The following is an 11,909-nucleotide window of genomic DNA, read 5'->3' on the forward strand; positions in this document are numbered from 1 at the left end:
TTTCTCTGTTTGCCTTTTGGGATGAAACTGCAGTTCTTAGGGCTGCTTCATAATTGTCTAAGCCTTTTTCTGTCCTTTGCTGGGAATGTCGATGAAATTATTTCAAGATTTTTTTGTGTCTTCCTCTTTCTGAGAAAAATTTTACAATTTCCAGTAAAAATACTCATTATCTTCATTGATTTGGACCACTGATGCTTCTGTGATAGACAACAGTAGGTATTTGACAAAATAAATGCAAAATTTAGCAAATAAAATTCAGGAAAGAAATGTGTTACTGAATTGTCGACTCCTGTGGACAGCATGTCTGTGATAATGCCTTGTCAACCTCTTGGAGCAACTTCTTAAAAAGCATTTGGTCTTGTAACTGGCAACATCATATTTCTTAGAATAACTTATTCTGGGGCTCACATAACAAACAGATGCAATCGGAGACCTGAATCTCTGCAGTAAGGCGCACTGTACAAGCTGAGCCAAAAGCAAGAGGCAGCCAGTACTCATCTGATGCCTTACTACAATTTAAAAGGTGCAGCAAAACACCTGTGAGATTAATTTGGGTATCAACTGGGTACCAGAATCGTCATGCCCCAAACAACCGTGCTTGAAGCACTAGACAGGACGTATTGATATGTAGCCAAGTGTGAAAAAAATGTTGACTTGCTTAAAATGTCAATAACAAACTCTCTCCAATTTCAAGAAAAAACAACTTCACCTCTAGCTCATTCATAGTTCTGGCAAGAACATCTTGTTCAAAATTTAAGCAATGATGTCTCTGACTTCCTAGTCACAATCATAAACAAATACAATAACAATTTGTCATCTTTGTATATTTGCTTCTGCTTTATAAATGCCAAAAGCCAAATATTTAATATAGTCTAAAAAGATTTGGTATAGTAAAAAAAATTAAAATTAATTAATTTTTAAAAATTAATTAAAATTAGGACATTTCCAGTAGTCTTATCTTTATTAAAAAGAGCCTACTATTATATGCATATTTTTACAAAATGTAAACTCATTAGTAATATACAGAATGTAAGCACTAGGAATAAAATAAGTTATATATTGTCCTAAAGACCTACAAATAAAAGAATATAATATGTTTGCATATAATTATTTCTCTAAAAATAAGATTTATGTGCAGTGTCCAGAAACTTCACACAAATTTATTATAAGGCTTCAAAGTGTAATTTCAATCATATTTTAACTGGATTCTTTGCTTCAATGATGACTGATAAAAATGCAACTCGTTGTTCTTACCCCATTTATACAGAAACACTTTCACAATAGCAATACGTGTAACTTCAATTTTTCATAAATGTTTTTGTCTCTTGACTTTTATAGTTTAAAAACAGAAGAGAGCTAAAAAATTAGTCCTGTTTGTGTGCTCATTTCAAAAGAATGAATGAGTTCTGACATACTTGTTATAACAAGTTTTGTGATCAAGGTGGATTAAAGTTATGGTATCTGCAACTGTGTTTTTATTTGCTTCCAGAAGTAGGTTCTGAGCTTTTGCCTATTCTGTACCAGTCTTCAGAGATAATCAATTTAGCCATCTCACATAGTTTGACAGATTTTCTGAAGCAGAAAATAAATACAAGATTTTATATTTTAGAATCAAAGTATCATCTAATGGTTTGAGTTGAAAAGGACCTTAAAGATCATCCAGTTCCACCAACCTGCCTTGGGCAGAGGTGCTTTTCACTAGACCTGATTACTCAGAGCCCCATCCAGCCTGCTCTTGAACACTGCCAGGGATGGAGCATCCACAATTTCTCTGGACAACCTGTTCCAGTGCCTTACCATTCTCACAGTATTTTCTTCCTAATACCTAATACAAACCTACTCTCAGCTTGAAGCCTTTCCTCCTTATCCTGTCTGTACATGCACTTGTCAAGAGTCCTTCTCCATCTTTCTTGTAGACTTCCTTTAGGTACTGGAAGTCCACAGTTAGGTCATCCTAAAGCCTTCTCTTCTCCAGGCTGAGCAATCCATTAAATGAATTCTCTTAGCCTTTCCTAAGAGTTGCTCCAGCCTCTCCTATGATAGAGAGGCTTCCTTAGGTGGGAATTCAATCATATAAAGGCATAAGTTTGATATACCTTGTAAACAAAAGACCACAAAATACAAACTATGGTGTTACCACAATGCCCAGGAGAAGTCATAGTGCTTTCATGGTTCTAGAGTGTTCTGTATTGTAAGAGATACATTAACCATGAAAGCACGCCTGTGAAGGTAAAGTATGACACTGCCAGTAGGGACAATTAATATCTCTGTAATTGAGCCCTATGGGCAATTAAACAAACAAACAGTATTTCTGTGGTATCACAGAACAGACCTTTTATATGGATTTAATATTACTTCTGGTGCCAACCTCATAGCCATCGTTGTGCTTCCAGTAAATCCCTCCTGCCATTCACAAACCTGAGAAAATTTAATTCAAAAATAGAATGTTTCAGTAGCCAAAAGGAAAACCAGCTCATGAGTTTTCCCTTTTTCAGATATCTCAAGTACTCTTCTCCATGTGAAAATCTCACTATGTTTATAATTTTACACGTCTTTGAGTCTGGCAGGACTAAAGGTATTTTTTAATATATAACATTGTAGAGTCATCTGTAGAGTTAGGGTGGCTATTATGATAAAACAGTGCATTATTTTAATAACTAAAAGGAAAATGGAGTTCACCTGTAGTGTAATATTTCCTCAGTTCTATCATTCTTATCACTGCCACACACAGATAAAGGGTCTGATACTCCAAGACACCCAAACTCTTCAATTAACACTTAATTTTAAGCATGGCTAATAAATAAGCTCTGTAATAAATAAATAAGCTCTGTAAATCAGCTACTCATGGGATTGCTCTTCAGATGACTTCATTTCATGTTACTATGCAGACAGGTTCTGTATTTTATCTATCCCGCCCAAGACTGTTAAAGGTTACTGAAAAGACCCCACATTTTGTACCTGGTCCTTTGGCAAGAAAACATCACTCAGTGGGAGAGATTATGTGGGTAAGAGCATCCCAGGAGAGATCTGCATTTTGTAATTTCAGTGTTCCCTGACGTGAAGACAAATGAAAGAAGACAAAGGATGCAGCATTGCTTCCTTGAGTCTGTGTAGCCATGGCTCTGGACACAGAGAGTGCTCAGGTTTGCCTGGGTACTAAAGCTATTATGGACCTGCAGCCAGAAAGAACTCACCTCAAGACTGACCAGAGACGAGGTAAAGTCCATTCATGGGCAACTGCCTGGGTCAGCAAGCCTGTGGCACAGACAGGTTCATAAGCTGTCTGCATCCTATCAGCTCATCCCTTATTTGCCCTGTGAACCTCTGACAACCCTGAGCCACAGTGCCAGTTGTCATCTGAGAGAAACATCCTGTGTCAGAGGTCCCCAGCAAGGCTAGAAAATAACTCCAGGGGGGTCATATCTCTGTTTTCTTCAGTTCCCTCAGTGGCATGGGAGCACTTCTGTTTTGTAAATATTGAGTTTTTAGCCTCCATTATGTAACTTTGTGCTCTTTTTCCTATTGCTCATGGTATCCAAATCAAAAGGCTTTTCCTCACCATTGCAATCCCTGGACAATGAAGTCATCAGTGAGGGGTCATTGACTAAGAAGAGCTTTAAAAGTGTAACTTCTGCTCAGCGAGGCTGTCTCAGTAGTTAGTCACTCTTAATTATCCTTAATTGCTCAGCATTGCTCATGGAAGAAGTCACAGAGGGAGACAGGGCCATGGCAACTTTTGTGACTCCGGCAGAAGAGCGTGCTGTGATCAGTGCTGGCATAGGACAGAAACCTGTGGGAAGACATGAGAGGTACAGTGAGCAGCAGAAGAATTATCCAGGCAAAACAAGAAGTTGTGACATATCCATTCTACAAGCTTTTAAAGGTATTTGTTTATTATGCAATATCAGCTCTAAGGACAGTAATTTAGGGCAATAAGGTTTTGTAAATTTCTGACAATATCAAGCATTAAAAATGCCAGTTTACACAAATGCACACTTATTTCTGAGATTGCAATGTAATAAACACTTATAGCACAGACAGACTTATGCAGCATGCAAATAAGTCCTCTTCAATTTCCTATCAATACTCTGAACTTTTGAAAAAAGATAAACCAGTAAAGACTAAATATTACCTATGATCATTACTGGTGTATGATATTCTCTCCTTTTGTGTAAGTGTATCATACAGTCATTATTCTGACAAAATTCCTCTTTGGAAACAATGAATCTCTTATATAAAGAAGGGGAAAGTCCACTTCCTATAGAGGTAATTGTTTTACATAACTTGCTGCTAATTAAATATTTACTTTGCTCTCTGAAAGCCCACTTCATTGCAACTTTGAAAAATAAAAGCCACAAACCAGTTTTTCTGGTTGAAGGATTTTGTTTCCTGGGTAAATAAAATTAAATGATGCCAATAAAGTTGACACTGCAATTTGCCGGGGAGAACTATGTAGTATACTATAAGACAGCAAAAAAGTATTGGTCTGGGAAAGGATAATTTTTTTCAAGGGCTGATCAGGGATGGAGAAATGCTAGATTAGCTGATTAAATATGTGGATGATCAAAATATACAAGCTGAGGTCTGTACCAGGCTGGTTTAGCCCTTTTCTTATATATTTATGTTTATTACGTGTGGATTTGTGATGCTATAGAGCTGAAGTGCCCCTAAAAGTTTGCCAGAATTACCTGTGAGAGAAGTGAAACTCAAGTGAAAGTAATATATCACCACTATATTTTCTGGGTTTTAGGAGGATAACACTAGTGTATTAAAAATCAATATGTCCAGTACACAGGTGTTGGCGCTTACACTGACAGGTAAGGGACAGCCCACATCTTTCTCATAAAATGCCCTTTTCCTCCAGAAAAGGGCAGCCCCCTTCTGCCTCTGTCCTTGGAGCAGGCTGACATCCAGGTTCCCTCAGGGACAGGCAGGGGGACAGTTTGACAATAGATATTATTGATTTTTACTGCCCAATAAATGTTCACTGGCAATGCTAACGTAGGTATATCTAGAAATTCTGGAAAATTTATTTCTAAAACACTAATTTTCAAAGCACTTAAAACTGATAGAGAAAATAGGGGTAGTTCATTAATTGTTTCACTACTTTAAGGTCTATCAAATTTTGTAAACTGAGATTTGTCGAAGTCACTTCTTGCTTCTTCCTTATAAATTGGAGATTTTCTCTGCCCCTTAGTTGCCATAACCCTTTGCATCAACTACTTTTTTATGTTTGTTTTAATTTTCCTGTTTCTAGTGGTCTATCAAGAGTCTAGGAGAAAAGAGCCAGTGCAGGCAAAGCTAGAGAAAGCAGTATAGAAAGGGCATATATACCTTCATATATCAGCTATCCAAAAATTGGCCTAACTTAAAGTTTTATTCCTATCCTTTTTTCAAGGATATCTTTAGGTATTTCAAAATGTGAAAACTTTAGGGCCAAATGCAGTCAAGGATTGTTCATGTGGATATAGTCCTGTTATATCTCTCCTTTCTTCCTGTCTCAGGAGGCAAGAAATAAAAAGGATGTTATTTATCTGTTTAGGCCTGAGACTGTTTCCTATCTATTGCTTAACTGTTTTTGATTTTCCTGTGTGTTTTGTGACAAAATCAAATCATTAATGGGATATGGAAATTCTCATCTGTGATGGATCTCGTGATGAAGATCTGTCAGTCCGGTAGAAGTTATTGCAATATTTACCATGTAAATTGTAAAACTGCACAAAATTCTCAGTAAAAGAAGGTTTGATAATTGCCATTAGCATGCCACAGTGTATAAATGAGTAATAATGTCTGCAAAAAGAGAAACCTGCTTAACAACTACAGCTTGGTTTGCAGTACTTTTTTGTTGTTCATACAAGACAAATATAATTTTGGACAGTCTTCTGGACCAGAACAAAGTGAAACCAAGGCTTTGTAATGGCTTGGAGCAAATGTTCAGAAGACAAAACCATGAGGGAAAACTTGAGGCTGCAATTTAACTGAGTCAAAAGATTACCTTTATTTTTTTTATTTTTTAAATTTATTAATAAGCTTGTTGTATCCATTTATGTTCAGACCAGCTTGACATAAAACACCACAAACACTTATGCTGATAGATTAATTCAGATTCTAACTTTCCTGATGACTTTCAGGGCTGAGCACACCATAAAATAATTGAAAAGCAATACTTGAGTTAGTATTATATGAGTATAACCAACAGTTCTTGTGAAAATGCTTTTTTCATCAGCAGGCTTTGTAGAAGGATTTATGACAGGGTAAACGATGAGAATTATCTGAAAATCCATATTTGCTGATCAGCATGCAGCTTCTCCTTACATTCTGTAAGGCTAGTTTGCTTGGGGGGCAACCTCAGCATAAAATTGGCAACATGTTCGCAGGGGAGCAGATCCCAAATACTGAAGTGTGCACAGTTTGTACCCTATTTTATGAACCAAAGTTGATTCTTTATGCATTTTATTTCAAGACTGCTGGTTTTGGCAAACACTCTGTTGCTGTGTTGTTGTGGGTTTCTTTATTCACAAATACTTGGATTTTGTACAGATAGAAAACAGTCTTCCATGCTCATTACATTTTTCTAAAGAGAAATAGCTGTTTGCAGAACTGTGATATACACTATAACTTTCTACACTTTTTTTTTTTACTCATCATGAGAAATGTAAGTCACAAAGCATCAGAGCTTCATTCCACTTCCAATGTAATTTTCTTTGGATCTGAGCTTATTTATTATCTTCCATAATTACAGGAAAACCAGTGCTCAGTAAAGCTTCTTTTAGAATGAAGAAGAACCCCAGAATATATGTACCCTTTTTAAGTGATATATGATAACGTCTTTTGTCTTGTAGTGTTGGCACACAGCCTTAGCACACAGGATCACTGTCAAATGCCATGGTTGCTTTAGTCTGCTAGTTTCTGAACAAATTCATATGAGATTCAGCAGCCGTGCAGGTAAATTGTTATAATTTGTCTTTCTGGTTTTGGGGGGTCTTAAAAGATGTAAAAGCCGTAAGCCATCTAGTTAATCTTTCATTCACTTGGGGAAAAATGATTTATAGCTGTGTGTGCAAATGAGCTGTCTTCTGTTCCCTGGCTTCCACTAATACATGGACTTTAAAAAATGACCAAATAATAAGCTAAGAAGAGGACATGTGCTAATAACAGCACATTACTTCCAAGCTGACTGATTTTTTTTCCAGAAAATAAAGGTAGCCTATGTTGCTGTATTTATTCATGAGTTTCCAGAAAGCCAGTGGCTGGAAAGCAAATTGACTGAGTTTCTCTAATGTACTGCAGCAGTTAGAGTAAGGGGGCAATGGCAGACGTAGGAATTTGAGACCTCACAGGATATTTCAAGTTCTAGCTACCCATTAAGAAGAGACTGCTACTTCTGAGCTGTCCTTTCCCTGAACCTTGTCATCTAGGTAGTACTCTACCCAGCAGTCAGAGTTTTACCAAGAGAGATCATCACTCCACTACCTGGTTTGGTAACAGGTCTGGAATCCCCTAAGGCAGACAAGTGGTGATTTTGCCAAATAGCTTTCATGCAGATTTTGAAAATTTTGAAGAGAAGTCCTTCATAGAAGGACCAATTTTTAGCAGTTGAAGCTGAAGAGAGGCTGTTTAGGCAGTTACTTAATAAGGTAGATATAAGCTTTACTTTCAAAAGGCAAAATATTGTCTTCCTGTGATTTGCAAGGGCTTTGTCTTTTAAGGGAAAGAGCAGTTCCAGCTCACTCAGCTTCACCATACAAGTAGATGATGGGGTGATCTGTGAACAATGTCTTCCTGAAGATATGCACACTTTCTAGCATTCTGCAAAAGAATGTACTTAACTGTGATAGCAACCTGAGGAGGAGGAGCTGGAGTTTGGGGCTAGTGGGTGTTTGCTTCCTAGATGTTGTGGAAAAAAATTTTACATATTGAGAGCACACTCAGAAAACATCAAAACAGAAGAAATAGATAAAATCTGTTTAGATAACACAATCTAAATCTGAAAATAAAATAAAAAACAAACATCAGAATTCAAAGTCTGAAGATCCTGGGAGGAAACCAATAGTGATCTGATTTACAGTGCTTGTATGGCAGGATAAAACAACACTGATACAGCACAGCCCTGACCTGGCAATTCTTCTATTCTTCTGGGGGGGGAGGGGGAGGGCGGGCTGTGGAATCTCCAACCAACCGCAAACAAGCAAAACTAACAAAAAAAAGCAAAGCAAAACAAACCAATCACCACCACTAAAATAAAAAAAAAAAAAAAAAAAAAGAGAGGACCCTGCAGACTACTGACTGGTCACCCTCACTTTTGGCTAGTCCATTATTTCCCAGGATCGCTGGAGTCTTTTTAGTTCCCTCGAAAATACTCATTCCATTTGGGAGTATTTGATGAATGAAGCTAAGTTCATGTGCTCCTGTAGCTCCTGTCAGGATCATGCAGTGTTCTGTGCAAACAGACTGAGAGACAGTCGCTGCCTTCAGGGGTTTGCTTGCTCTTTGAAGACTAAGTGTGGAGATTTGGGTTAGCAAACAAGTAAGAGGAAGAGGAAATACTGAAGAACGATGGCAGCACTGGAGAACTCATGTGTCAGTAAGGTAAAATTGGTTAAGATCTGTGAGAGAGGTAAGACGTCTTTCATGTCTGTAAAATAAGAAGGAACCATGATGGGCAGCTGTTTTGTCTTCCTTCCTCACAAATGCCATTTCTCTCTGATCCTGCACAGTAAGAAAATACTACTTCTTGCTGTATTAATCACTGTTACAGTTGTTAACTTCAAGACTTGGATTAGTTACTTTGCTCAATATTTCCTTGGAGGATTTCTGTCTAAATCTCTTGTTAGACTAAGTATTTGAATTTTAACACTTAACTCCCATGTAGAGAATGCTTAAATTCCCGAGTGAAAGTATTTATTTCCTTAAGCTCTTGTAGCTGCATCTGTGCCTAGTGGACACCAGAAGTTCAGCCATGTTAAGCACTCATATTGGTTTGAATCTCTGTACAATCAAAAATTATTTCCTCTGTACAAAGTGCATTCTACCAAAATATTTTTCAAGTAGTGCTCTTTGGAAAGTGAAGCCTATGTCTTAATTTTATTAAAGCAAGTTTCTATTTTTAGATTATGCAAGAAATATTCCAAGAGATTGAAATCTCTTTGAAGGAAATTCCAAAAAACTCTTCAGATGCATGTTGCAACAGAGAACAAGAAACATTCTTTTTGTTCAAAAGTTTCAATTTGCATGCAGTATTTAGGGAGTCATTGAGTGAGAAGCAGAAAACTATGAATAATATTGAGCTATGATGAAGAAGAGTCTCTTGAAAATATATCTCTTAACATGAGAGTCAAGTGGAGATGAACCTATTACTTTCTTAGCTAATCTTTTATTAGGTTACATTTACTACATAAGTATTGTACAACAATTACAGGATAAAACTTCCTTTTAAACAGTACAGAGTGTGGATATATGATTTGATGTTGTGGTTTATTGTCTTTGTGAAGAAATCTGAAGAGTATTACTACCCCTTTGTGTTACTTTTCCCAGCTGAGAAAGCAGGACGTGAGTGAGCAGGTGCAGAGTTGGTACAACACAGGGGGAAACCACTTGCATGTTTTCTGAGAGTTGAGATCCTAGAATTAATTTCTTTCCTTGGTCTGGACCAGACAACATCTACTGATAAAAGTGTGCAAGTTTGCCTCATGCATTTGAAAAAACAAATGGAGAAGAGTTTTTGTCCTACATATACTACCATATTTTTCCCAGAATTCTTACTTCACACTGCAACACCTTAGAAGAAAAGATATAGCTGGACTGCTGAGTACACTGTGGGCAATTATAAGTGTGCTGTGCACAGCTTTGCTCTTTTCAAAGCAGAGATCTGGTGCTTGTTGTCTTAGTCCAGAAAAATGGAATTCCAAATATCTTGCTGGTTTTGCCCTGTACAACTTCATTTTGTATGATAACAATGCTCTGATGCAGCCATTGGAAGTATTTCAGGCGAGAGTGGATGTTAATCATTTACCCTTTTAAAGGCACCTGTTCTCAGACTGAGGGGCTCTGGGGAAGTGAGGGCTGATTTTTCCCCACCTGCACTGTAGATGAGCAGGCAGCCTGTACAAATTGCAGGCTCACACCATGTAGGCAGGTTTCTCACAGCAGGATGCAAACCAGCATCTGAAAGGCAGTGTTTGTAGGCGATCCTCACAGGTGCAGTAATGATTGCTCTGGCAATATTATCCGTCACTGTGCAAAAGCCTTCTTTAACCTTTGCTTTCAAATGGGTTTAAGCTGCTGCCATGTGTCAAGCACATAACAACTAACACGTTGTTATAAGCACACATGCTAAAGCCATTCAGCTCTGACAGCTTGAGCAATAAATGCTGTACTTTGGAAGGTAGAGTGATGCTGCTTACTCGTCCTTGCAGGCCTCATTATCCATAATATGCTTATGGCAGAAGTGTTCTATGTGTGATTACCAGAAAAGAAAAAAGCACTGCCTAATTTTTTTTTAATAATTATTATTGCAGGGTTGTGAAGATAAGGTGATGTTTAGACTCTGTAGACAGGGATTTGCTATAGAAATTTGAAGTGCCTCTTAAAGTTTCAGAAATAAATTTCTTCTCTTTTTTTATGGCTATGATGGTGTTTTGCAGAAATTAATGGTCAGGTTTTCAAGTGAGTGTCAATTCCCAAAGACCAGGATAACTCCTTCAAAACAACAGGAAAACCTACGTAATCCTTCTACAACACTTTTTTCCCTATAGAAAATAGGTTTGAAGAGTTTATGAAGTTTCATGTGATAGCAAAGACTCTTTGAAAGGCAGCCATTTAAATGACAGAAAATGTATCATCAGAAGGTTTTGTAGGTATAGGGAAAACCTTGGCATGTACTTTTTTATATCAGAAAATATAAAATACTATAATATTTCATATGGTGTGACTATTCCTGTCAAAAATATAAAAATTATGACCTTGGTAAACAGTATTATTTTAAAATAAAAATAAGTCAAATTAAAAGTCAGGATCTTATTCTATTGAAAGATCATATCTATCTCTATTATTTCAATAAAAGCCATCTTTTTCTTTAACAAAGACTGCTTTTACTGAAATCAGAGTTAGATGCTTTGATTTTTGTGTAGGGGAAATGAGGTTTCTTGGGTATGGTTGTTGAAGCTTATTCATATGAAAAATTCAAATTAGCATCACTGTGATTTAACTTTGGTTTAGGAATATCTTAATTATATTACAAGATCACAAACAGTGGAATGTTTAGACATAAAAACATTGAAATGAGATATGAAATCTTCTGCCCTGTTGACAGTCTTTATTATATTACAAATTTCATTTTAACTTTGAATTCTGTACTCACTTAAATATCCCACATTTGATTTTACAAGGTTAAAAATAGAAGTGGAATTTTTTTTTTTTTTTTTTTTTTTTTGGTAGCCGAGTGCAGTTTGGCAGTTTCAGGAATTCAGGTCTTAAGAAAAAAAGAATATGACAAAATAAAATATGAGTGGAGGTTTGAATTCCAGGCTACAGATACAAGGTCTTTTCCAGCATGAGTACCGAGATCCAGATAGTCAGTATATAAGTGTTTGAGAGAGGTGACTTCAGCAACAAGGATAATGAAATATGTTGTATTTTTTAACCTTTGTCTACTTGAATGTGACTGAAAATAAATTCAATTTTATAAAAGTTTTTTTTTTGAGAACAAATGGAACATTCAAGATTCCTCTGAAGTTAATCCAAGATTTTTGTCTCTGAACATACAATTCTCAACATCTCTGTAATTCTACCAGTAACACATTTTTGCCGACAAGCAAGACTTGACATGAGCTCTCATCCTCAATAAAGAAATATAATTAACTGTTATTTCCCTAGATGTTATGGAGGTACTTGCAAAACTCGCTGCTTCC

This window comes from Pyrgilauda ruficollis, unplaced genomic scaffold (genome assembly GCF_017590135.1).
Source record: "Pyrgilauda ruficollis isolate IOZ18807 unplaced genomic scaffold, ASM1759013v1 scaffold70, whole genome shotgun sequence".
Lineage (NCBI taxonomy): Eukaryota > Metazoa > Chordata > Aves > Passeriformes > Passeridae > Pyrgilauda > Pyrgilauda ruficollis.